Source organism: Lepidochelys kempii, chromosome 24, assembly GCF_965140265.1.
Source record: "Lepidochelys kempii isolate rLepKem1 chromosome 24, rLepKem1.hap2, whole genome shotgun sequence".
In the NCBI taxonomy this organism is placed as follows: Eukaryota; Metazoa; Chordata; order Testudines; family Cheloniidae; genus Lepidochelys; species Lepidochelys kempii.
In genome coordinates, this window is record NC_133279.1 from 8,694,252 (window position 1) to 8,721,004 (window position 26,753).

General features: G+C 49.9%; 1 protein-coding gene and 1 long non-coding RNA gene across 4 annotated transcripts in view; one reads left to right on the forward strand and one right to left on the reverse strand.

Annotated features, from left to right (window-relative positions):
* The window catches only part of ZNF687 (zinc finger protein 687), a 50,371-nt gene extending 34,378 nt beyond the window's left edge, over nt 1-15,993 (reverse strand). The window contains exon 1 of one of the 3 annotated variants that reach the window (XM_073323423.1): nt 15,975-15,993. The gene's annotated coding sequence lies outside the window, so the exon portion shown is untranslated. Of the gene's footprint in view, nt 1-4,527; nt 4,972-15,218; nt 15,399-15,974 lie in introns of those variants that run through there. The other 2 variants (XM_073323421.1, XM_073323422.1) reach the window with 2 other exon arrangements.
* A 5,578-nt stretch (nt 15,994-21,571) lies between these two features.
* Nucleotides 21,572-24,220, forward strand: LOC140902806 (uncharacterized). The gene is made up of 3 exons (XR_012156119.1): nt 21,572-21,625; nt 21,828-22,139; nt 23,901-24,220. It is a non-coding gene; the product is annotated as an uncharacterized lncRNA (long non-coding RNA).
* The last annotated feature ends 2,533 nt before the right edge of the window (nt 24,221-26,753 follow it).

Sequence of the window (26,753 nt, forward strand, 5' to 3'; positions counted from 1 at the left end):
ACAGAACCAGTAATCTCATCATAGAAGGTGATTAGATTAGTCAGGCATGACCTTCCCTTGGTGAATCCATGCTGACTGTTCCTGATCACTTTCCTCTCATGCAAGTGCTTCAGGATTGATTCTTTGAGGACCTGCTCCATGATTTTTCCGGGGACTGAGGTGAGGCTGACTGGCCTGTAGTTCCCAGGATCCTCCTCCTTCCCTTTTTTAAAGATTGGCACTACATTAGCCTTTTTCCAGTCATCCGGGACTTCCCCCGTTCGCCACGAGTTTTCAAAGATAATGGCCAATGGCTCTGCAATCACAGCTGCCAATTCCTTTAGCACTCTCGGATACAACTCGTCCGGCCCCATGGACTTGTGCACGTCCAGCTTTTCTAAATAGTCTCTAACCACCTCTTTCTCCACAGAGGGCTGGCCATCTACTCCCCATGTTGTGATGCCCAGCGCAGCAGTCTGGATCACTGCATTGCAGTGTCACTGCATTGCAGGAGACAGTCCCCCATCTTCTCCAGGTGGCCAGCCCTTCTTCATTTCTAGATGCAGGACCTTGCCTTTGGCCACATTAAAACATGTTCAAATGAGCCCCCACCCCGAGTGATCCAGATCTTTCCATAGAATTGACCTGTCCCAATCAATATTTACCACTCCCTCAGTTTTTGTGCCATCTGTGAGTTTGTATCCTGATCGTACAGAGAAACTGAGGCACGATGAAGGAAGGAATTCGCCCAAAGTCACACAGCAAGTCAGTGGCAGGGCTGGGCATGGAACCCATCCTCTCTGCTCTAAGTACTAGACCATACCACTTCCCAAAGCAAGGGCTAGAACCCTGGACTTTAGGGTCCCAGCCTCGGATCTAACCCCTAATCATTACCACTAATATTAGGCAGCTTTCTACACAGATGCACTGTAAAGCTTCCAACATCCCTGCAGCTGCTCCGCCCAGGGGTTTAGTGCAGGTGCAAGTGGCTTTATGCTTAACTAGGAACCAGGACTGCTGACTGGAGGATACTACCCCCACTCCCATTTAAAAAATACCAATAGAGGAGGAGACGTTCGGTCTATCAACAGAAGCCATCTTTGTGCACTGATGCTCTGCAGTTGCTGGGAGTATTAAGTCCCCACTCAGCACACTGAGAACACAGACCGCGCTGGAGAGTCGGTGCCAGGAACAGCCAGAAAGGCACACAAGGCTCAGACAAAAAGAGGGACTGAATGGTGGGACTATTTAAAGGGCCTGCTATTTCTAAAAGCTGCTTTTCCTGTTCCCCTTCCTGACCAGTGCAGGGTGCTGCCTCCCAGGAGCATTTAAAAAAATAAAATACAAAAAACCAACCCTCAGAAAACACGACATCTTAATGAAGTTGTTAAACGCCATTTGGAACGTTTCCCTCCCACCCCCAGGCCTTCAGCCCTGCCTGTCACTGCGTCCAAGGCCAACTGGAATGGCTGAGCTCCGAGGATCACATGACAAATGGATTAGCTTCCGAGGCACAGAGGCACTGCTCTCCCTGGCCCACTGCTCCTCCCAGGCCTTAAGCGCCCACCCTGGGGGGGGGGGCGGGGGGGAGAGAGGAGGGAGGCAATCCCTAAGAAAATGACAGATTTACCTGCCAAGGAGACCCAGATTAGGAGCTGGGCAAACCACTCCCTTCTCAATCATTCCTAATGCTGTTCTGAGCTATTTTAAAACCATTCCCCTGCTTTAAAAAAACCTCCAGCCTTTGTGGGCCCTTCAAGAGCAACTGTTTTTAATGAGCAAAACTAGCGCCAGGTGTTCTATAATCTCTCTCCCCAGCTGAGACCTCAGGCCAATGTTTTAGCAGACAGTCTGCAGAAGGCCTTGAACTGGGAGGGAGGGGAAGGGAGAAATCTCAGAGCAGCACGGACCCGGAGCACCTGGCCTTGCTATTCCATATTTCATTCCTCACCCCACACACATGTACACGCAAACAAAATCCTGCACTGTTGGCAACTGGTTTAAAAAAAAAAGAAAGACAATCAATGGCCCTGCTTTTTTGTGCATTATTTATGCAACAGCTAGTGCTCATCTGTTCTAATTCCCCTCTCTGGGGGTAGATTCCCCCCCACACACACCCCAAAGCTGTGCTCACATGGAAGATCAATGCTAATTGTTGACATGATTCCCAGCTTGTGCTGACAAGGGAGTGGGGATTGAACCCTGGTATATGCAACAGGATCTACCAGCTTAGCCTTGTGTTTGGGGCACATCTGCCATCACAGCAAAGAGCTCCTCGCTTTGCCAAACATGCAATTGCAAACGGTCGGCAACAATGGGGCGCTGAACGCTCTACAGAGCGGGTACCTGGATTCTGCGGTGAAGGCAGATCATTCAGATCAAGGGGAAGTGCTATGTTTATTTTAAGACCAAAGAAGTTTTAACAAGTTTTCACGAAAGCTGGCATGAAGAGATGCGGCTTTGGATTGAAACCTTCCCTCACAGTTTGCAAGAGTTGGGAATGTTCTGACTGCTCTAACCATTCAATCTCTCTGCTCTCCAGAAACAGCAAGAGAACAAGAGTGAGATGCAAAAGGCTGTTTTAGTGGGTTCCCCCCCGCAAAAAGGGAATCTACAGGATGCAGTAAGATCGGAGATTTTGAACACTCCAGCCTTGAGAAGCAGAATATGAAACTGACAAAGAAAAATCACGTGAAATTGAACAGTATAAATTTTACTGCCCAAGTTGAGTGAAGTCCAAGAATTAAACAAGATCTCCAGAAGAGAAGATTTTTTAAAAGTTATTAACCTGATAGCACCCCAAAAATAAGAAAAAAATCAGTTGTTCAATAAAGACAGGTTGCAGCTGTGAATTTATTAGAGAACTATAGTTTTATCCCATATCTGAGTGTGTGTATATTTTGGGGGCTTTCCTCCTCTCTAGAGGAACCTGCATTTCTAAATAGCATTTTCCTCTGAAACAAAGACTTTGCATGTACACAGCATTGTTAAGATCTCAAGCGCTTGACAAGGTTGGGTATTATCTCCCATTTTACAGATGGGGAAATTGAGGCAATGGGAGGGAAAGTGATCAAACAGTGAGACAATGGCTGAGTACAGAGTAGGATTTAAAAGGCATGGTATTACCTAAACCACATCAACGCTCAATTTTTTAGAACAAGAGAGTGTATACTTTAAACTGCTCAAGTCAAAAGCCTGAGTTAATTTGATCCGTTTAGCATATGTTAAAGTGAACGCTGTCTTGTCCACACTGGACTTTTACAGCATGGTAGCTAACGTGTGATACTGTAAAACCTAACACAGAAAGAGCCGGGAGCAGAACACAGATGTCTCGACACCTCGGCCTAGAATACTTTCAAAAGTTTTACCAGCATAGCTGTCGGGGGGGCGGGGGAGGGAGGGATGATTTTTTTTTTTCAAACTGACACAGCTATCCGGAAAAGCCCTAGTGAAAGCAAATGTTATATCACTAAAAAAAGTGTTTTATCAATATAGCTTATGCTGATGTAAGCACATTTATACCAACAGAACTGTGTCCACAGTAGAGGCTATTGCTGGTATAGCTCCGTGTAGACAAAGCCCTCGTCTCCAGCTCTGACGACTAGACCATGTTGCTTCTATTTCATTACTCAATGACTCTCACTTCATTGGCAGGCACTGCAAATCTCATACCTGTTCTTGAGCCATATTTTCCTCTCTGCCAACTAAAGCATTCCAAGCTTTCTGCGTTATGCCACACCTAGGTTGTCTTCTCTGGGAACACAGCATTGACTTATGAGCCTATTTCTTCCTGCCGGACAACTTCTAAAGATCTCCAACTTCAAAGTTCTTCCCTCCCCACTTTGCTCTGTTTGGGCACTATAATTATTTTTGCTAAGATAGAAAGCAGAAAGAGATCCAGCTGAGCTTTGGAGGAGAGAGACCGTTTATAAACAACCTTGTGCATCTCGAGTGTCTTTAATTTGGGGATTTACAAACATTAAGTCTCACAAGCCATGTAGGAGCAGAGGAATATTACACCCCATTTAAGGATTGGGAAACTGAGGCACAAAGTGGGAACTGACTTGCCCAAGATCACAACAAGTCAGGGACAGAGCTGGGTACAAAACCCAGATCCCAGTTCCCCTGCTTTGACCAACAGAGAACAGTCTTAACTGAAATTTATCAGGGCACCTTCAATGCCAGGCATGGAGTCATGGTGAACCACGCTCACTTGCTGTTCAGTTAAGGGGGACCTGCGTCTTTGTTCTGCAGAGCACCGCGCACACTTCAGGTGGCATATAAGCGATGCCACATCTACACAATTCTCCAAATTCACTCACAGCTTCCCCCAGTGATACACCCCCATTTGTTTGGCAACCTATTCCAAAACCACAGCACCTATGCCAAAAATCCCTGCAGCCGAGAGGTTTCCAATACACTGCATTTCTTGCTTTCGGCCTTCCTGATCTCATCCGAGTTTGCTTATCTAGCAAATCTTCAGCAGTGTGATTTGCCAACTCAGTCACCCTTCAGTTTCCAGAGCCAGACACCCGATGCAGTACTAACCTGCTAGAAGGGAGCTCCGTGGAGGAGTGCAGCGGGCCGGGAAGCAGGCTCGGGTTTCACATGGAGGAAAGGGATGATAGAAAGCCACACTGGTTAAACAAGCAGCAGCAACACGTTCTACGCCCAGCGTGACATCATGAGGTCAGGGCTCAGCAGGGACAGCTGCAGTGGGAGGGGAGGTTCAGCAAAACAAGCCCCGAACTCCTTGGCGGCTGCAGCTGGCCTTTTGGGAGGATGGCTTTGGCTAGGAAGCGTGGTTTAAGGCAGCAGCTACCCATCTGATGCTCGGTGCAGAGGCGCAAATCCTAGGCCCCTCCACTGCCACCCTCTCTGCCTTGCCCCCAGCAACATTGACTAATTCGTGGGAGGAGCGCCACCTCCCTTGCCATCTGCCAGGGCTGGGATCAGGAGCTCACCGAGTCCATCCTGACGCAGCCTGGCAGGTTCAACACCACACTGAGGGGGAGGGGGACACAGGTATTCCAGGTCTCTTGGCTTCAGATTCTGTTCATCAAACCAGGGGGACAGCACCAGGAAAAGGGGGGAGATGGGGAAGACAGGCAGCAATCACAGCATACACCGCTGGACTCCTGGGTTCCATTCCCAGCTAGCAAGAATTTTATCCTGCCGCCCATCACCACAGCATCTGTGCGCTGCCCGCGTCAAACCGCCAGCAGTAATGAAGTCCCTAGTGGTCTTTATCGAGTTCCCCCAGCTCTTCTTCTTGTTCAGGGTGAAATCCCGGCTGGGTTTGGGGCAGGGGCTGTGCATGTGCTGGTTGCTTTGTTTGTGCCAGGTTTATCGAAGGCGGGGGTGGGGTGGGTAGATATGGGCGTTAGTGCTGAGATGGTCATTCTTGCCGTGAGGAAAGGCTTTACCAAAGAGGAAGGTTTGGCAGCATTTCCTAAAAGATGGTCAGATTCTGGATTCGCTGCGGTAGGTTAGGTTAGACAACAGTCAGAATGTTTGTGTTCTGTTCCCCAGCTCTGCCCCGCTTCGCTGGGCAACCCTGAGCCAATACCATCACCACTGTGCCTCAGTTTCCCCACTTCTAACATCAGAGCCTCACATGGAGATCATGGGCTTTCAAATGCTTTGAGATCCCTGGATAAACAATGCTAGAGAAGGGCAAAGCAGTGTGTAACCCAGATTTCAGAGTAGCAGCCATGTTAGCCTGTATTCGCAAAAAGAAAAGGAGGACTTGTGGCACCTTAGAGACTAACCAATTTATTTGAGCAGAAGCTTTCGTGAGGGTAGAAATACAGGAGTGAGAGATTTTGGTGTTAGAACCACAAACCCATGGCAATGTCTCATCAGCACGGTGCAAAACCCACGCTGAAAGGGTGGGTGGGCAGAAGTGCTGCTAGACAGACATTGTGCTAAAAGATTCCTAGATGTCTTGCAGGAAAAACAAACGTTAGCAGCATCCCCAAAGGCATAAGCTGGCCCCTAGTCACCTTGATGGGCAGTATTAAGCCTCAAGAGGCTAGTTAAAATGCGGGGATTGTTAACTTACCTCTATGACAAAGCAACTCAGCAAGTGTCCAGGTGCTTTTATAAGCTGTGACCTCTATGCAAAGCCCCTGGCTCTTCCTGCATTGATGGAAAACACAAAGCACAAAAGACCTGGAGTTCCCCTACTTTTGGGGTTAACCTGCAATTTCCTTTTTCTTCAAACACTAAAGTTATTCTGAAGAAGAGCTCTGTAAGCTCAACAGCTGGGCCAGTCATCAAAGATATTCCCTCCCCCACCTTGTCTCTCCAATATCCTGGCATCAACACTGCAAACAGGGAAAGCTTTAACAGTGATACTGAGCTAAAACCCCTTATAGGCATTAAGGGATGAAAGCCTCAACCCTGAGAGATAGGGAAGAATCATTCCCATTTCATAGATGGGGAAACTGAGGCATGGTGATGTGACAAAGGACACATGGCAAGCAAATAGCAACACTCCAAACAGAACCCAGGAGTCCTGACTCCTTGCTCTGTGTTCCAAATCAGTTTCTTGTACTCTCTGGCCCCAGCTACCCAATAAATCAAGCCCAAAAGATATCGTCAGGTCCTGTCCCCAACCATGACAAAGCAGAGGGTGAAGCTCTTGCTGCTAACTCAATACAAAATTCATAATCGAATTGTCGCCCTTAAAAGACGCTGGGCACCTGCTCTGTGAGGCGTGACTTCCATGTGCTAAGTATGACTATCAGCTGTTTCATGGGCTACTGCTGATCCACGTGGTCATTTCCAGTGAGGTCTCCCCCGCCACCTCCCAACAAATGAAACAGACCCGGAGAGAGACACTGAGCTTTCCACAAAAAGCTCACCCCTGGGCTGAGACCAAATGAGGAAAGGATCAGCCCCAGAGGAGAAGGTGTCAGAACACCACGAACAGATCAGAACTGAGCTCTCTCTGTATGCTGGAGGGGGGCTGTTTGGGGCAGGGCTAGGAGGGCTTCAAAGATGGTTTTTCAAGTGGTGGAAAGTCTCCATCCCCAGGTGTTTCCAAAGCCAAGCTACAAAAATGGCCAGCAAGGGGACCCAGTTGAGGAGCATTTGGGGGGTACAGGATCCAAGTCAGTGGCAAGGACATTGCTATATTTGCCCTGAATCTCTGGGCGTTTGTAGCTTACAGAACATAAGCATACATGGCTCCCAACAAAGTCTGTTATTGTTGAAACGGTTTCCTGACATGGAGATGATCAGATAAGCGACTGTCTGACAAGGGACTGTTTGTAAGGAATGCCTCAAGGCCGCACCTAATGTGCTGGTGCGCCTCCCAGCAGATGGGCAAGCGACCGAGCGCTCCTCAGAGTCCCAGCTCTGCAGACCCCAGCACGTGCTGCTGCTGACCTCACCCAGACAGGGCAACAGGGGCACGTTCACTCCCTTCCTCTGGTATCTGGACCAGCTCCAGATTCGTTTCAGGAGCCTTTTCCGCCTTGGTTTTAAATCCCTCTGTAGATTAGCACCAGCTAACCACTCTGATCCACTCTCTATGCTCCTCCCTGTTTGCCTAGCCATAATCTACCCTTTGTTGGTGCAACAGCCTTCTCCTGTGCATCTCCTGCCATCTGAGACACGTCCCCTGAACCCCTCTACCACAACCTCACTGTTTTCTCTGAATTTCTCCTAATTCCTCCCCTGTTCTCCACCTGCTGTGCAGCTAGCCAAGATTAACGTCTTTGTCCCTTCTGACGTCGAGCCTACTGCCACCCAGCACTTGCATGATTTTGGTGGGGTTGCTCTTTTCCCTACTGTCCTTGGAACACCCTGTCTCCACATCAGCAACTGAGGCAGGAAGGAGGACAGGTAACCACAGTTCTCCCCAAGAACGGTCTGGTCAGAATTCCAACCTCCCACCGGATTCATTCCGGATAGGGGTGTTTTACAGCACAGCCAAGAAGAAATAAAAGCAGCAGCTAACATCTAAAACCCTGCGAGGTGTAGCTTGGCCTCTCCACAGCATCAGTTACAGAAAATTATTAATTTACCCTGGTGGAATTCATGGCTGGCCACTTGCTCAGCAAGGACAACCTGGTACTTCATAGAATCAGTTCCCTTGTGTCCATTTATCTTGGGAAATGGACCCTTATCTATTCCCTGCCCTCATGCCTTCCTGTCTCTGGAGTGCTCAGGGATGGCTCCTTTCACCTCTCCAGGGGGCCGGGTAGGAAACAATACTCAGCCACACCTATTGATTGGACGTTTGAAGCCATCCAGGGTTGTTTCCCCCTCCCTCCCCAGGCAGGGGTGAGTGATTGGAACTTGGCCATTATGCTCGTCTCTTTGTGCAGCTCCCCCCAGCACAGACACGCACCCTACAGCAATGGAAGTTGACAGCCTACACCACCTCCCCGAGCGGTTGTAGCTAAGGCGACAGCAGGGGTTAGGCTGGCTTTGCTCCCCCGCTCGGGGGTCTGGAATCTTCACACTCCGGAGCGCCGGAGCTATGGCAACCTAAGAGCAGCCCAGGCCTAAAACTTGTAAGGACTTTCAAAGGCCACTCCCCTGTGAGGCAGAATCTGAATACAGTTGGCTGGCCTGCATGGAGACCAGACAGAGGGGCTTGTGTACATGGGGACATTATTCTGGAATAAGGTAGGGTGTCCATTTAAAGCATGAAAGCTATTCTGAAATTAAAATGGCCATGTGTAGAGGTATTCTGGTCAGTTTCCGGTATAGTAAATCCACCCACCACAAGGAAAACAAGCCATACCAGTAAGAGCATAGCTGTGTGCACACTAGGCTCTACGGGCTTCTGCTGACACAGCCATGCTGGTCAGGGATCCCACCTCTTCACAGCCCACATAGCTGGGCCGGCAGAAGTCTGTAGTATAGACACAGTTTAACACGGTGATACTCAGACCTCAGTGGTTCTGGAGCCAAATTAGTGATCAACGTTACCCATATATAAATAAATAAAATTCGGACCAAGTATTATTTTATCGACTACAATTGGTTAACAACCCAGTAAACGCATCCTGATTGGTTGGTAACTTAGACTGGTTGAGAATTAAATCACACAGCCTTTTAACATGTGCTGCAAAGAGCTGCAGGAGACCCATTGAAGAGCCACCTGCGGCTCAGTCCGAGTATCACTGGTCTACAGTCTGATTTAGGCGTAAAACATAGACCAGCATAGCTATGCCGACCAGGGGTGTGATTTTTTTTGCTAACACAGCTATGCCAGTACAAGCCCTAGTGTAGACACACTTATAGCAGCATAAACCTGCTTTTGCTGGTACAGTTTGTCTCTTGAGCCTAATCACACCACAACATTTTGCTGGCACAGCTGTATCAGCTAGGAGAGGCTTGGTCTACACTACAGAGTTAGGTCGATGTAAAGCACCTTACATCGACCTAATTACGTCAGCGTACGTACAACAGCCTTGCTCCCATCGATGTCAGTGCCCTACACACCGACATCACAACTCCGCCTCCACAAGGGGCATAGGCCTTATGTCAGCGTAGTTAAGGTGACGCAGGGCCCGTGTAGACACTGCAGGTCGAGCTCTTGGCTGTCACTCTCTCCCAGCTGCTCAGCAGCCTGCGTGGAATGCGTACGGCCAAATCGCAGTCCCGCTCCTAGTGAACGGGGATCCATGTCGCAAGCACTTCTGGCGCTAACTGGCCCCCCTGTTGGCAGATTCAGCAGAGAGGGTGAGGACTGAACAGGCCAGAGGGGTTAAACTCTTTCTCGCATAGGGGTGGCCCCTCCAGATCGAGCAGAGGCAGACGGGCAGAGGATAAACAGAGGCATTCCATCTGCAAAGCTGACAATGATGCAACACCTTCTGCTGGCCATGAACTCTCAGCCACACTCAGGATTTCAAGGCAGAGCTAATGGTCAAGGCTAAATTACCTTACAGGGCCACGGGAGTGTTTTTGGAGGAAGGAGCCAGGGGGCTCGCTCATTATAATTACTGTTCTCCTGTGTTTCCAGGTCCTTTCATTCAACCCTGCAGCCCATCAGCATCTCTGCTCAAGGAATCGAGATCTGCAGCATCTAATGCTTTGCCCATCATCCAAGGAGCCCAGGAATTAAGTTTCACAACCCTCTTTACAGACAGAGAAATGGAGGCTGCGAGAGGCGGAAGTGACTTACTTAAGGTCACACAGCGAGTCAAGACAGAGGCTAGGAAGAGAACCCAGGAATCCTAGTCCCCAGTCCCTTCACTAGCAGACAGCTCTTTTAACATTGCGCCGTGACAGATGGGAAGATTCCACCCTACTCGGTTACTCACCTGCGCAGGTGCCTCAACACGGGCCTTTCCTAACAGCCTCACTCATCAGAAAGATACAGCTAACCCAGCTTACAACCATCTCAGACCAAGTGGAGCCCCATTTATTCTGACCAAAGCTAAGCCACTTCCCCTCTCTGTGCCTCCATTTCCCCCATCTGCGAAATGGGAACAACAATACTCTTCGATCGCTGTAAGGCGCTTTGAACTCTGTGGAGGAAAAGCAACTATGTTACAGGCCTCTAGTTAGAGGGACACCTCTGCAGACACAAACGGCTTCTCAACAGTGATCGGGACCAGAAAAGGACCGAAGCTAAACATATGCCTGCCTGAAGATTTTGTACCTGCTACTTTTTTTAAACAAGCCAGACTTAAGATCACGGTAAGAAATAAGTAACAAAATCCCTCTGTTTTTCCAGGTGTTTCCTTTGTGCATTTAACAGCACTTGTTTGTGCTTTTCCCCCTGTGTGTTAATAAGCATTCTGATTATACAGGATTAACAGGAAAACTAGGCACAATTTCCCCTTTTGCTTGTGTAGGTGCTGCTGTGGGAAGGCGAGAGAGGAGAGAACAATATTTAAAAATAAAGAAATAAGGAAGTGTGGCTGTAACAGCTGACAGGAGGACCGAGGGGCAGATATAATCCCTGAAATCATCTTAGCTTATTTTTAAAAACTGACGAGAGCTCCCAATGGCAGCACACTTTAAAAAAATCACTCCAACTTCTGAAACCAAATCTAGGAGTGGAACCCAGCGGTCCTGATGCCCAGTCCCCTTCGCCCATCAGTAGACAACACTGTTTTTCCTGGATCCACACCCAGCGTACAGATTCCACCCCAGGAAATTAACTACTGATGCAGGTGTTCTAAGAATTCCAACATGAACCATTTTATAATACTTAGAACTGTTGTACGAAGCTTGGGTAAGTTCCATTCTCCCCATGGAGCAAGCAGGGAATCCAGGGAACAACGCAAGACAGCAATAAATTGAAATGAGAACCTGACTTGCAGTCCTGTACTCCATCTACTAGCAGATCACAGCTGCCCCTGCAAGGGTCTTCTTGCAGGGGAGAAGACATAAAACCTGACTAGAGGCTGGTTAGTGATTAAATTCCCATAGGTTTAACAGAATTAAGTCTCTACCATCTGCTAATTTCTGGAGACACCAAACAAACAAGTGGTGGCTTAGATCCAGGGCTGCTTAGAATTTGGCCAGCCTGGAAAATGAAGTTTTTAAACATTGGCAGGCTTTTGTTGAGGTTGTTTTTAACACAAACTGGTCTCAACATCAACACGAGGTGAAAGAAGTGATTCTGTTAAACAAAACAAAACACTACAGAGTCTGAGTAATGGGCAGCCTGAGGTGGAAAAAGAGATCCCATGGGGCAATACTTTGCGGCGTATACTCTGCACTCGGGGCAGCGTCTACCCTAAAGGGTTCTGCCAGCGTAGCTCGGTCAGCCAGGGGTGTGAAGAGTGAGATCTCGGACTGATAAAGCTACGCTGGCAGCCCAGCACTAGTGGAGATACAGCTTGTTTGCCAGGGTAGCGTATTTCACTCTGGGGGCTGGAATAAGCTACAAGTGAGTGCAGTTTTGCTGGTATAAACTTTGAACGCACTAAGAGCACTTTGCTGGTTTAGTACACCAGTATACCTACACTGGCAAAGCACTCCTGGCATAGACAAGGCCTACACGGTGTCCTCATTTGGATAATTCACTGAGATCTATGCAAGCACTAAGCATTACAACTCCCACCCCCAGTATTGTTTCCATTTTACAGGTCGGGAACTAAGGCCCGGAATCTAGAACTGACTTACCCCAAGGTCACAGTGCCGGGACTTGTCTACTCTAGGAACGTGCCCTGATTTCACACATCAGGGGTTAGCACTGATGCTACTGCACAGGTGTAGACAGGGGAAGCTGCATCAAGCTATAATTTGCATTTGCGCTCATTTAGCCAGCCGTCAAGTTGCACAGAGGCAAGTCGCACCTCAGCCTGACATTGCCACACATGCAGCAGGCATTGAGACAATTCCCCAGTGCAGCTAAGGCCCGATTTTCCTGGCAGAGCAAGGAAGAAAAGCTACTGCTTCTAGTACCTCTAGGCAATGCTGTTTGGCGAGTAAGGCAACGCCAGCGTAGCTACTGAACCAAGCCACCAGAACAGCACAAACAGGTTAAAATGAACATTTGTTGTTTTATGAAGCAATGTGTTTTATTACATTCTTCTCCAGTAGTGGCCTAGAGACTTCAATCACCACTTTGCTAAGCGTTCTATATACACGTGGTATGAGACAGAAGCTACCCCAAAGAGCCTGCAATCCAAGCAAGACAAAAGGTGGGAGGAAAGGAAATATCCCCATTTTCCAGATGGGAAATTGAGGCACAAAGAGATGAAGCGACTTACCAGAGGGTCAATGATAGAGTCAGCAATTGAACCCCCTTGTATTTCAATGTTTTAACCACGAAGCAACGGAGACTTCCCAGACCTGGAAGTCTGCAAACCCCATTACCATCTACTGGTGCATTTCTAACATACCCTCACCAGCTCATCTGGTGCCAAATACAGCACCTAAATTGATGTTCTGAGATTTCTAGAGGACCCCACTGTTATCTTTATGCCAACAGAATTTCATGCTATTTTCACCACATTAAGTTTTACAATGTATGTTTCAAACTCAGCCAGGATCTCTCCTTTCATTCCAACACTGGAAACAGATGATCTTACACATATACTGCAATGCCAAGAGGGAAAAGGAAGGAGATACGTAGTTCTCTCACTCTAGACCCACACACCAGTGACCCTGTGCCATAAATGCACACAGCTTCTATTAGTACATTAATATTTTTACAGTATCCAAAAGTGTGTTTAGATGATTTCCAGTACAAATAAATTAAAGCCTGCAAAACATATTGAAAGGGACGATTTTACATTAGCAATAACAGAGATTAAAATAGATGACCTAGAAGAATTTCAGAAATCAGAGATGGATGAGATCAAGGAAACTGTATAAGGTCTCCGTCCTTGCAAAATGCTGAACGAACAATGCAAGACCTGCACCGCACAAAATTAGGCCCCTAAAAGGAACAACACATCAGCATCAGAAAAACCCGCTATTTGGGTGATTTTCTGAAATGCTTGCACCATTGCTAACAAAGAGCCTGATGCTACAATCAGCTGCAGGCAGACACCTGCATCTTTGCAGAGCCCTACAGGTTTCACTTGGTCTCCATGCAAAAGTAAGGGCCCTCATACACAGCTGAGACTGCAGGATTAAGGCCAAAGGTGAAAGCACAGGTATAGCTCACTGGTGTTTATACCACTGTCCTCTACACCAGAATAGGAAGACAGTGGTAAAAACCCCTGCACATCTGATCTATGCTAACAACAGTGGGACTGTATTATAGAATAGACAGGCAATTTTTCACACACTCAAAGAACAGACAGGGCCAGCAGTCGCTGATTACACAGGTTAAATCCTGGGACACTGCTTAGATCAGATACAACCTAAACATCAGAGGAAAGCAGATCTTACTTACACCCCACAGTTCACTACAGAGAGAATTAATTCTGTTTAAAAACCTGATCATCTTCCCACAAACAACTTAATTTTACAGAACCACAAGACTGCCCTGCAAAATGATTCCACAGAGACATAGACTAGCAAAGAAGAGGCTTTCAGGGGGAAGATGCCCAGGAGGCAGTAACTGGTCTGAAGCAAACCACCAAACGCCCAGGCTGTCTAACAACCCTTCCTCGTCACAAACAAAAGCCAAGAGGCCTCAAAAGGAAGTGACCGAAGCCCAGGATAGACTGTAGCAGACTGTAACAGTTACATTTTAATACTGTACACAACTTCCTTGCAGAACCCATCCCCCTCCCCACAAGGTTCAACCCTGATCCTCCATTACCTTGTATTCACACACTCCACACACAGAGTTTAGGAAATAAAAGGGTCTCAGAGCAGGACCATCTACCCCACCTCTTGTTTCCACTTCAGGAGTTTGAGGGGCTTTCTAGTGAGATACCCACAAGAGCTCAGGGGGTGGCCACAGAGGGGGCAGTCCCTTAGTGCCAGAGAACTCCTATTTGCTCCCACGGAGCTGGGGGGCAGAGGACACCTCGAATCCAGAATTCACTCTCCATAAATTGGTGATCCATAATGACATCACCCTTTAGTCACCTTCTCAATAGTCCAGGGTCCCAGAGAAATACCCCTTTATTCAAACAACCCTCCCCAGGCACTGGGGAGCCCAGGGAGATCCCAGGAATTGGGGAGTCCCACAAAACCCCCATTATTCATGTCCCCATTTGGGGGCACCTAGAGACCGACCTTAGTGACATATTCCTCCCCACGATTTGGGGAGGAAACCCATAAAACCCTCTTGTTCACCATCTCCATATTTGAGGAGGACCAGAGAGACACGCCACCTTATTCACACCCTCCTCCCCAGGAAACGAAGGGGCACCAGAGCCTCTTATTCACTCCCCATGTCTGGGGGTACCTAGAGAGACCCCTAAGAACCCGGGGGGGCCTTGAGACCTCTTTTTTATTTTCCCCATTTGGGGGACTCTCTTATTCACACCTCTCCCCGGGGAATCGGGGGGGCCCTAAGGAGACCCCTTTATTTCCCTTCCCCTTTTGGGGGGTAGAGAAACACCCCTCCCCCTTACTCCCCACGCGCTGGGGGGCGGGGAGACCCCCCCATGAATTGGGGGGGCCCACAATAAGATTTCCCCCTCATTCACCGCCTGCATTTAACGGGGTCCCCCCCAGGAATTGGGGTGGGAGCCCCCCTGCTCCAGGGCCGGCGAGAATCGCGGGGGGGCTCGGCCGGCGGAGGGGGGGGGGCTGCGGTGGCTCCGCAGCGTAGCGGGGGGGCTCGGCCGGGCCGGGGGGGCTCGGCAGGGGGCGGGGCGCCAGCGCAGGGGCAGGCGGGGGGTATTTACCGGCTGGCCCCTGGGCTCAGGCGGCTGCTGCGGCGGCTCCGCCCCGGCTGGCCGGGCGCTGCGGGGGAGGGTCCCGGCCCCAGCTCCAGTAGAAGCGGGCGGGGGCGCGGCTCCGATCCCAGCCCCAAGGCCCCTCTCCGGCTCCAGCTGCTTCTCAGCCACTTCCTGCTTCACCCTTCTCCCCCCGCCCCCTGCCCGCTGGGGCTCGCTCCCCCTTACACCGACACCATTGGCAGGTGGGCCTGGCACTCAGGGGCTGTTCCCGCCCTCCTCCCTTTCCATTGGTTACTTTGTCTGTCACTCAAGGGCTTACCCCTCTTATCTCATTTCCCATTGGTTGGGAAACAAGCACCTCCGAGGCAGACCCGCCTACCCTGCCCTGTTCCCATTGATGGCCGCTTCTGCCATTCAAAGGCTTACCCCCGCCTACATCATATCCCATTGGTCTCTGGCTCCGCGGCTGCAGCCACTATCTCGTTCTCCATTAGCTGGGAAACCTGTCAATTAGCTCTGCTCCGCCCACTCTGAGCCTCGTTGGCTGGCATGGCTGTCACACAAGGGCTAATCCTCGCCTCTATTGATCAGCACAGCCTGACAATCAAGAGGACCCCCAACTGCATATCCTTATACTGGGGAGCCGCATACTCAACTGGATGACCCGCCTACTCCCTAGGCCGATTGGTTGAGGACAATCCCCGTTAGCTGGGGGGTCTGGCAATCTCCCGACCCCAAACCCCAAAGACTAGCGGAATGTACCTCAGGAATGGCCTCCTTCCACGCCCAGGCCCATTGGCTGCCATGGAGATGGTTCCCTCACTCTCTGCCCTTTCAATTGGCTTGAAAGCCTGTCACTCAAAACGCTCCTCCCAACCTCTTAGTCCAATTGGCGAACACAGCTGCCACTCAGATGAGTCCCTATCCACTGTCGTCTCTATTGGGTGAGGGGCATGTCAATCAGGACTAACCCCTCACATTTTATTGGATGCCGTGGCCATTGCCTGCCTTACCCCTTGCTCACTTCCTCATTGGCTACAGCCTCCACCGATTGCAGCTCCTCCCCACCTATGAGAAGGCCAGACCCAGCTGCTAGCACTGCTGATTGGCTGAGACCCAATGGCCTCGCAAACCCATCCCCTTCGGCCACACCCTTTTAATTGTAAACAGTCCTCCAGTGATTGCATTGGCTGCTGCCATCCTAGGAAGGGCAAGGGAGTCTGGGAGCAGGAGAGCAGAGAATTCTGGGAACTGGGGGCACAAAATATTCAGGTGCAGGGGATTCTGGGAGCTGGGGCACAAAGGATTCTGGGAGCAGAAGAGCCGAGGATTCTGGGAGTTGAGGCACGAAGGATTCTGGGAGCTGGAGAGCAGAGGATTCTGGGAGATGTGAGGAGCTGTGGTGACACATGGCTTGCAAAGGGCCAGGCTCAGCAGACTTTCAGTTGGCCCATACCTTCAAGGCCCCCAACTTCCTGTCTCAAACTCTCCCACCCCTGCAGACAGGAAGTGAGTTCAGCAGCGACAGCCATAGAGCACTCCGCCAGGCTGGGGTGATGGTAGCCTCAGGGCCCTGTTCACCTCAGATGTCAGTTCCTGCTCCCCACCTAAAGCAGAGTCCCCGTCAAAAAGTCCAACAATCAGGCAGACCCAGCCCCTAAAAACAATGAAACTGGCCCCAAAATGAGATTTTTAAAAAAGATTAACTGGTGGGTTGTGCACTGTTTGCTGAACACCCCCTGCACACCCCACTGCATGTACGACAAGTACAGCATGCACAAGACAAGGTGGGTGAGGTGATATCTCTGATTGGCCCAACTTCTGTTAGTGAAAGAGACAAGCTCTTGAGCGACCTAGAGCTTTTCTTCAGGGCTGGGAAACTTACTCAGGTTTCGTCTACACCACAGACTTAACGTTGGTATAACTGTGTTGCTCATGAGGGCATGTCTACACTACAATCTTAAATTGACCTAGGTTAGGTCAATTTACAGCCACCGCAGTAAATTGCATCTGGATGGGACAGGAACTGAGAGCCTGGGGCAGGGCAGCCAGGCTGTTGGGACTCAGGGGGGCAGCAGACCTCCCTAGGAGGGTATGGGGAGGCAGCTGAAGCTGAGAGGCTGAGTGGCAGCCCAGCTTGGAAAGGAGACCAGGCAGCTGCCCAGCTGAAGAGCCGTGAAATTGACAAGACAGCCAACTACTGATGTAAGTAATCCTGTGTTGCCCTAACTACACTGACATAAGCCCTACATCTCTCTTGGAGGTGGAGTTATGATGTCAGTGTAGTACGGCACTTACATCAGCAGGAGCAAGGCTATAGTGTGTACACTGACATAGTTAGGTTGACAGGTTTCAAAGTAACAGCCGTGTTAGTCTGTATTCGCAAAAAGAAAAGGAGTACTTGTGGCACCTTAGAGACTAACCAATTTATTTGAGCATAAGCTTTCATGAGCTACAGCTCACTTCATCGGATGCATACTGTGGAAAGTGTAGAAGATCTTTTCATACACACAAAGCATGAAAAAATACCTCCCCCCACCCCACTCTCCTGCTGGTAATAGCTTATCTAAAGTGATCACTCTCCTTACAATGTGTATGATAATCAAGGTGGGCCATTTCCAGCACAAATCCAGGGTTTAACAAGAACGTCTAAGGGGTGGGGTGGGGGGTTGGAAAAAACAAGGGGAAATAGGTTACCTTGCGTAATGACTTAGCCACTCCCAGTCTCTATTCAAGCCTAAGTTAATTGTATCCAATTTGCAAATGAATTCCAATTCAACAGTTTCTCGCTGGAGTCTGGATTTGAAGTTTTTTTGTTGTAATATCGCAACTTTCATATCTGTAATCGCGTGACCAGAGAGATTGAAGTGTTCTCCGACTGGTTTATGAATGTTATAATTCTTGACATCTGATTTGTGTCCATTTATTCTTTTACATAGACACTGTCCAGTTTGAGCAATGTACATGGCAGAGGAGCATTGCTGGCACATGATGGCATATATCACATTGGTGGATGTGCAGGTGAACGAGCCTCTGATAGTGTGGCTGATGTTATTAGGCCCTGTGATGGTGTCCCCTGAATAGATATGTGGGCACAGTTGGCAACGGGCTTTGTTGCAAGGATAGGTTCCTGGGTTAGTGGTTCTGTTGTGTGGTTGCTGGTGAGTATTTGCTTCAGGTTGGGGGGCTGTCTGTAGGCAAGGACTGGCCTGTCTCCCAAGTTTTGTGAGAGTGTTGGGTCATCCTTCAGGATAGGTTGTAGATCCTTAATAATGCGTTGGAGGGGTTTTAGTTGGGGGTTGAAGGTGATGGCTAGTGGCGTTCTGTTATTTTCTTTGTTAGGCCTGTCCTGTAGTAGGTGACTTCTGGGAACTCTTCTGGCTCTATCAATCTGTTCTGATCTATCAGTCTGCTCTATCAATCTCGTCCCCTAACGCCCCTACTCTACTTGCGCTATATTGATGACATCTTCATCATCTGGACCCATGGAAAAGAAGCCCTTGAGGAATTCCACCATGATTTCAACAATTTCCATCCCACCATCAACCTCAGCCTGGTCCAGTCCACACAAGAGATCCACTTCCTGGACACTACAGTGCTAATAAACGATGGTCACATAAACACACCCTATACCGGAAACCTACTGACCACTATTCCTACCTACATGCCTCCAGCTTTCACCCTGACCACACCACACGATCCGTTGTCTACAGCCAAGCTCTGCGATACAAGCGCATGTGCTCCAACTCCTCAGACAGAGACAAACACCTATAAGATCTCTATCAAGCGTTCTTACAACTACAATACCCACCTGTGGAAGTGAAGGAACAGATTGATAGAGCCAGAAGAGTTCCCAGAAGTCACCTACTCCAGGACAGGCCCAACAAAGAAAATAACAGAACGCCACTAGCCGTCACCTTCAGCCCCCAACTAAAACCCCTCCAACGCATTATTAAGGATCTACAACCTATCCTGAAGGATGACCCAACACTCTCACAAATCTTGGGAGACAGGCCAGTCCTTGCCTACAGACAGCCCCCCAACCTGAAGCAAATATTCACCAGCAACCACATACCACACAACAGAACCACTAACCCAGGAACCTATCCTTGCAACAAAGCCTTGCCAACTGTGCCCACATATCTATTCAGGGGACACCATCACAGGGCCTAATAACATCAGCCACACTATCAGAGGCTCGTTCACCTGCACATCCACCAATGTGATACATGCCATCATGTGCCAGCAATGCTCTTCTGCCATGTACATTGCTCAAACTGGACAGTGTCTATGTAAAAGAATAAATGGACACAAATCAGATGTCAAGAATTATAACATTCATAAACCAGTCAGAGAACACTTCAATCTCTCTGGTCACGCGATTACAGATATGAAAGTTGCGATATTACAACAAAAAAACTTCAAATCCAGACTCCAGCGAGAAACTGTTGAATTGGAATTCATTTGCAAATTGGATACAATTAACTTAGGCTTGAATAGAGACTGGGAGTGGCTAAGTCATTACGCAAGGTAACCTATTTCCCCTTGTTTTTTCCAACCCCCCCCCACCCCACCCCTTAGACGTTCTTGTTAAACCCTGGATTTGTGCTGGAAATGGCCCACCTTGATTATCATGCACATTGTAAGGAGAGTGATCACTTTAGATAAGCTAAAAGAAAAGGAGGACTTGTGGCACCTTAGAGACTAACCAATTTATTTGAGCATGAGCTTTCGTGAGCTACAGCTCACTTCATCAGATGTTTACCGTGGAAACTGCAGCAGACTTTATATACACACAGAAATCATGAAACAATACCTCCTCCCACCCCACTGTCCTGCTGGTAATAGCTTATCTAAAGTGATCAACAGGTGGGCCATTTCCAGCACAAATCCAGGTTTGGAGAGTGGGGTGGGGGGAGGTATTTTTTCATGCTTTGTGTGTATGAAAAGATCTTCTACACTTTCCACAGTATGCATCCGATGAAGTGAGCTGTAGCTCATGAAAGCTTATGCTCAAATAAATTGGTTAGTCTCTAAGGTGCCACAAGTACTCCTTTTCTTTTTATAGTTAGGTTGACATAAACTGCCTTATGTTGACCCAACTGTGTGATATAGACACAATCCACACCCCTGAGCGATGTAGTTATACTGACCCAAACTCCTGGTGTAAACAGTACAGGAGGGCTTCTCCCATGGACACAGCTACCCTCTTCACTAAGCTCTACAGTGCCATATATATAGACAAGTCCTTCGGGTATGGCAACTAAATACAAGATGGAACAGACTGTTTAGCATAAGTAATTAACAGGTATTTCAAGGGACCATTCAAGGTGAAGTGGGCCATTAACGGTGGGGGGAGCAGCTGACACTGACCTGCTGTGTGACATAGAACCACAGAAGGGACTGCAAGGGTGATCTAGTCTAATCTAACCCCCTGCCAAGATGCAGAATTTGTTGTTTCTTGTGCAAACCACTTCATCTTCATCCGATGAAGTGAGCTGTAGCTCATGAAAGCTTATGCTCAAATAAATGGGTTAGTCTCTAAGGTGCCACAAAAAGAAAAGGAGTACTTGTGGCACCTTAGAGACTAACCCATTTATTTGAGCATGAGCTTTCGTGAGCTACAGCTCACTTCATCGGATGCATGCCGTGGAAACTGCAGCAGACTTTATTTATACACAGAGAATATGAAAAAATACCTCCTCCCACCCCACTGTCCTGCTGGTAATAGCTTATATAAAGTGATCATCAGGTGGGCCATTTCCAGCACAAATCCAGGTTTTCTCACCCTCCGCCCCCACACACAAATTCACTCTCCTGCTGGTGATAGCCCATCCAAAGTGACAACTCTTTACACAATGTGCATGGTAATAAAGTTGGGCCATTTCCTGCACAAATCCAGGTTCTCTCACCCCCTCACCCCCCTCCCAAAAACCACACACACAAACTCACTATCCTGCTGGTAATAGCTCATCCAAAGTGACCATTCTCCCTACAATGTGCACAAGTCCTCCTGTTCTTTTTGCCAATACAGACTAACACGGCTGCTACTCTGAAACCTGTCACTTCGTCTTTGTGCCTCTACTTCCCCTCCCAACTTTTGGCTGCCTTGGCTATTTAGACTGCAAGCCTTTGGGGCAAGGATTGTCTTTTAGGATGTGTCTGTACTACACCCAGCAGTATGGGGCCCTGATCTCATTTGGGGCATCTACAATACCACAAGCAAACAGTAATTTCAGATGTATAAAAAGGCCATTCAGGGGAACAAAATGGACAATAGCAAAAATGATGCAGTACCTTGTTCTTGCCAGCAGCCAGGGCTGGGGGGCTACACTAGTCCATGCACTTTGGAAGAAGGAGCAACAGTATAAGAAGCAAACAACCAGGAGCCTAATCCAAAACCCGTGTTGTTGGTAAGTGGAAAACTCCCAACCCCTGTAATGGCCTTTGATTCGCATCCTAGAGAAAATAGGGATTATTCATCAAAACTTGGACACAAAATTTCATTGTCGGGGGAAACAAATAGAAATGTTGATGTGTCAACAATGTTTGAATGGAAAGATTTGAGGAGAACTGCGTGCCCAGCAAAACTGTTCCCGATGGTCTGTTTTCTAGGTAAGGCCCTAGGAAGGAGAAGACATACTAAAGGAAACTCTCACAGACTTCACATTTAAAGGTAATTCTTGTGAAGTTGGATTATGAAGAGACTCCCTGCTTAAAGAACTACCTTGAAATTCCAGTATGGACAGGCCAAACAGCAGCAATGCAAATCAAGATCCTCCTGCGTCAGGGTTTCAGCCAGACACCTGCCAGTGGCAGGAAAGGATTCCCCCCGCCCCCTACGATATACTCTGGGAGGATTTCTTTGTCATGTCCTTTCTCTGAAGCATCTGGAGATGGCAACGGCTGGAGATGGGACATTGTACGGTAAGGGCCAGGGCTCTGAGCGCTTTCTTGCTCTGGTGCTTGGCTGGCTGTTCTTGCCCGCCCCACATGCCCAGACTGATCACCAGATATGGGGTCAGCAAGGAATTTTCCCTCAACTCAAATTGGCAGTGACCTGGGAAAGAGGTTTCACTTTCCTCTGCAGCGTGGGGTACGGGTCGCTTGCCAGGATTATCTGGGTATATCTCACTTCATCGTTTTCCTGCCATTGCAGAGGTCTCCGGCACTGGTGCACCTCAGTCCCTGCCATGCGCTCTGCCTGTGGCACATAATCCGCTTGTCTCCTGTGGGCTGTGATACTTTGGTCTCATTTTGGTTGTTGGGTTCTTGTGTGGAGGAGGCTGGGTGGGGCTGGTGGGCTCTGCTATGCAAGAGGTCAGACTGGATGAGCCGTGGTCCCTTCTGGCCTTAAATTTTATGACTATCACATGACTGGAAACACCAGATCATGAGTCTGCAAAGCAGCCTAGTTACAATGGTGGAGGAAATGAGTTCTAGCACAAAAGAAAAGGCTCTCCAAGAAGGAAAGGTGTTAACAGTGGTTTTGGTGGGATTGTTACGGCAGGTGACACTTAGGGTTGCCAGGAGTCCAGTTTTGACCGGAACACCTGGGACCCTGGCAGCTCTGGTCAGCACCCCTGACTGGGCCGTTTAATGTCTGGTTGGCGGGGCTGGCAGGCTCCCTACCCGATTTTGTGCGGCATGTCCCTCCGGCTCCTAGGCGGAGGTGTGACCATGGGGGCATTGGCCAATGGGAGCTGCGGGGATAGCGTGTGCGGGCAGGGGAAGCGCCCAGACCCCTATGGCTGCACCTCCACCTAGGAGCCGGAGAGACATGTCAGCCACCCCAACCCCCTGCCCGAGGCCTGAGCCCCCCCCCCACACCCAAACTCCCTCCGGGAGCCCGCACCCCCTCATGCACCTCCAGCTCTGAGCCCCCTCCTGTACCCCAAACTCCTCATCCCTGGCAGCACCCCCAGCTGGAACCCTCCTCCCCTCCCCCTCCTGTACCCCAACTCCCTGCCCCATCCCAGAACCCCCTACCACACTCTGAATCCCTCACCCCCAGCCCAGAGCCCCCTCCTGCACCCCAAGCCCCTCATCCCCAGCCCCACCCCAGAGCCTGCACCCCCAGCTGGAGCCCTCCTCCCCTCCCCACTCCACCCCAACCCCCTGCCCCAGTCCAGCGAAAATGAGCAAGTGAGTGAAAGTGGGGCAGAGTGAGCAGGGATGGAGTGAGCAGGGGCCAGGCCTCAGAGAAGGGGGTGGGCCTCAGGGAAGGGGCGGGGCAAGGGTGTTCGGTTTTCTGCAATTAGAAAGTTGGCAACCCTAGTGACACTAGATGGGTCTGAGGGACTTATGGGTCTTCAACGCTGCTCTACAGGGCTCTTTGAAGCTAGCAGGTTCCACTCTGTCACCCAGAGACCTGCCAACTGTTGTCAGAATAGGAGCTGAACTCAGACAGAGGACCCCAGTCCCCGCTGATTGGCAGAACACAGGGGGTCCTGATTGGTCCACAGCCCCTATTTAAACCCAGCACAAGGAGGATTTGATCCACCACCTTACTCTTGACTGTGTGCCTTGTGTTTCCTGCTTCCCTGGCTTGACTTCCTGGTATCTTGGCCTGGCCTAACTCTGGTTACTGATCTGTGTTTCTGCCCTCAAGTTTGTTTTCTGCTTCTGATCTCCTGGTAACCTGACCCTGTGTGCCTCCTGACACTCAACTCTCTGTTTGTGCTGTAGCCTATCCTAGACTCTGACTTCCTGGTGTCTGAGCTGGCCTGATTCCTGCTTTGACCAGACTACCCATGTCCTGCTCGTGACAGCGTCTTCCAAACGATTTTTCTTAGTATTCGAGCAAGTTTTGATTCCTGGGGGAAGACATAATTTATGCAAGATTCACTGTAGAGGCAGCTGTGTGAACAGCACAGGAGAGTATTCTGGAGTCAGAGTTGCTCCCTGGGACCCTGGCATTGGTGTTGGCCTGAGAGACCAGGCAGAAGTGATGTCTCTGCATGCTGTTTGACCATCTCTATCCCAGGACTTTTGCGTGTGCATGATCAAATACACAAATTCTTCTTCTAAGGCAGTGGTTTTCAAACTCTTTTTCTGGGGAGCCAGTTGAAGAAAATTGTTTTTGCCCATGACCCAATGGAGCTGGAGATGAGGAGTCTGGGGTATGGGAGGGGCTCAGGGCTGTGGCAGAGGGTTGGAGTGTGGGGGTGAGAGCTGCGGGGTGGGGCCGGGAATGAGGGGTTCAGAGTGTGGGAGGGGGCTCTGGAGTGGGGCAGGGGGTTGGCGTTCAGGAGGGGGTCAGGGCTCTGGGATGGGGGTGCAGGTTGTGGGGTGGGACTGGGGATGAGGGGTTTGGGGTGCAGGTTGGGGTTCTGGGTTTCGGGGGGGTGCGGGATTGGGGCGTGTATTTACCTCCAGCAGCTCGGGGTGCAGAGGCAGGCTTCGTGCCTGTCCTGGCACCGCGGACCGTGCTGCGCCCTGGAAGCGGCCAGCAGCAGGTCTGGCTCCTAGGCAGAGGCGTGCAAGCGTCTCCGTGTGGCTCTCGCCCACAGCTCCCATTGCCCGGGAACCAGTGCGAAGCCGGTGCTCGGGACGGGGCAGTGGGCAGAGCCCCGTGGCCCCCCTGCCTAGAAACCGGACCCACTGCGGGTCGCTTCTGGGGCACAGCGCGGTGTCGGAGCAGGTGGGCAGTCGCCTGCCTTAGGTGGGCAGCACCGCCGACGGGACTTTTAACGTCCCGGTCGGCGGTGCTGACCAGAGCCACTAGGGTCCCTGGGTGCTGAGCAAGACGACCCAAACTTTGAAAAACACTGTTCTAAGGAAACCTGTGACACAGAGGCTGTGTCCCCGCTGCAGCCCGTCTAAGCGCCGGTGTGGACAGCGCTGTGTTGGCGGGAGAGCTTCTCCTGCTGACATAAGCTGGCAGGAGAGCTCTCTCCCATCCGCTTACAGCAGCTACGTTAGTGATCTTACAGCGGCGCAGCTGCATCAGTGCAGGCAGCTGTGGGGCTGTAATCTCTCTACCGTTGCCGTGCCACCCTAGACTGTGTGGCTGTATGTAAATAAAACAAGTTACACAGCGAATATACCTCGCCTCTTCCATGGGGACTCTGGCCAGCAAGCCCCCAGATGCCCGCTACTGCTCATCAGAGGTGCCAGAATGGCACACAAGTACCAGAAGGGCAACAGCCCAGATGTAGAATTGCCCAGGATTTGGGCAAACACGTAGGACCTGCACTACGCCAAATCACTTTATAAACAGGTGCCTACAAAGCAGGGAAACGCATGGCCTGAGATGGCTTTTCCCCAAGGGGGCGTGCAGGACTGGGTGGAAGTTTCTCCCATACCAGGCTAACAGCAGGGTTAACATGGGGTGAGGGTGATGGTTTTCATTTCCCCGCAGGAAGTGGGTCTCAGCTTGCTGAAGATTTTTAACCAGCTGTTCTCTGGGTAGAGTGAGAAGAGCTGATCAGAAAGGAGGTAAAGAAAGAAGCTACAACTGCAATAAATAGCTAATAAAATGATGCCCAGCTGAGCTGCAGGTGCCATACAGAACAGACCTCCGAGCACAAGCCAAGCTGTAACAAGCGACTTGAAGTCAGGTGGCTCAGAAGAAGCAGAAGGCTTGGACGTGAGCTGCGACTGAAATCTTCTACTGAGGCGCAAATCCCAGGACTGGGGGAGGAAGCCGCCACCGGGCCATGACGGCAAAACAAGGGTTTGCAGCAGTGCCCACAGGAAAGTCTTTGGCTGGCGTATGTTCTGCGTGCACAGACTTCTCATGCCAAAGGGTTTGAATAGCAAATTCTGGTCATAAACCTGGCCCAGATGCAAATGGGTTAAATCACCTCCTAGGGAGCTGCCTTTGCAGGAAAGGGACCTCACCCAGAACACTGAGATGGTGTCACATGAGTGCACGGGGTCTGTTAGACACATCAGCCGGGTGGGTCCACACACATAGGAAGAGACTGGAGAAAGGGAGGGGCAGAAGATGGCAGTGGCGGATGTCATATGGGTGGGACTGGCCCATGCCGTAAGAACTGGGAGAAGTAAGACTTGGACTTTGCCTGGGCTCCTATGAAATGAACAAGAGACTTTTCCTACTGACTCACGGGGAATAAAAACATTGGGGGAAGCCACAACTACTCCACAGGGCACTGTGTCCACTTGTAGGGCTGGCAGTGCCCCATATAGAGGTCACTGAGCCTGCTACAGCCTTGGCTATGAGAGGCTCTTGCTTTTAGATGCAGGGGGGCCAGGTTCAGTTCCCCACCAAGAGGTTTGCTGAGGAGGCAAGAGCTAAAATCTTCATCATCCGTCACTGGGGTTTGGCAGGTTCCGCAGGGTATAGGAAGCTGCAAGCTCAGCACTGTTGGGCTGGTACTGCCTTTTGGAGCGAGTCTGTAGCCCTCAGGGTTGCAGAGATAAACTTGAAGATGTGAGTGACACCCCAAAGATTCAAAACTCAAAGAAAAAGAGCTTTTCAGAACTCATGATTCTGGGGGGAACCTGACTCATGATTGAGTCGCCAGCGAGACGAGGGACCCTTAAACTTGTTGCGGTGACCTCACTCCTTGCCAA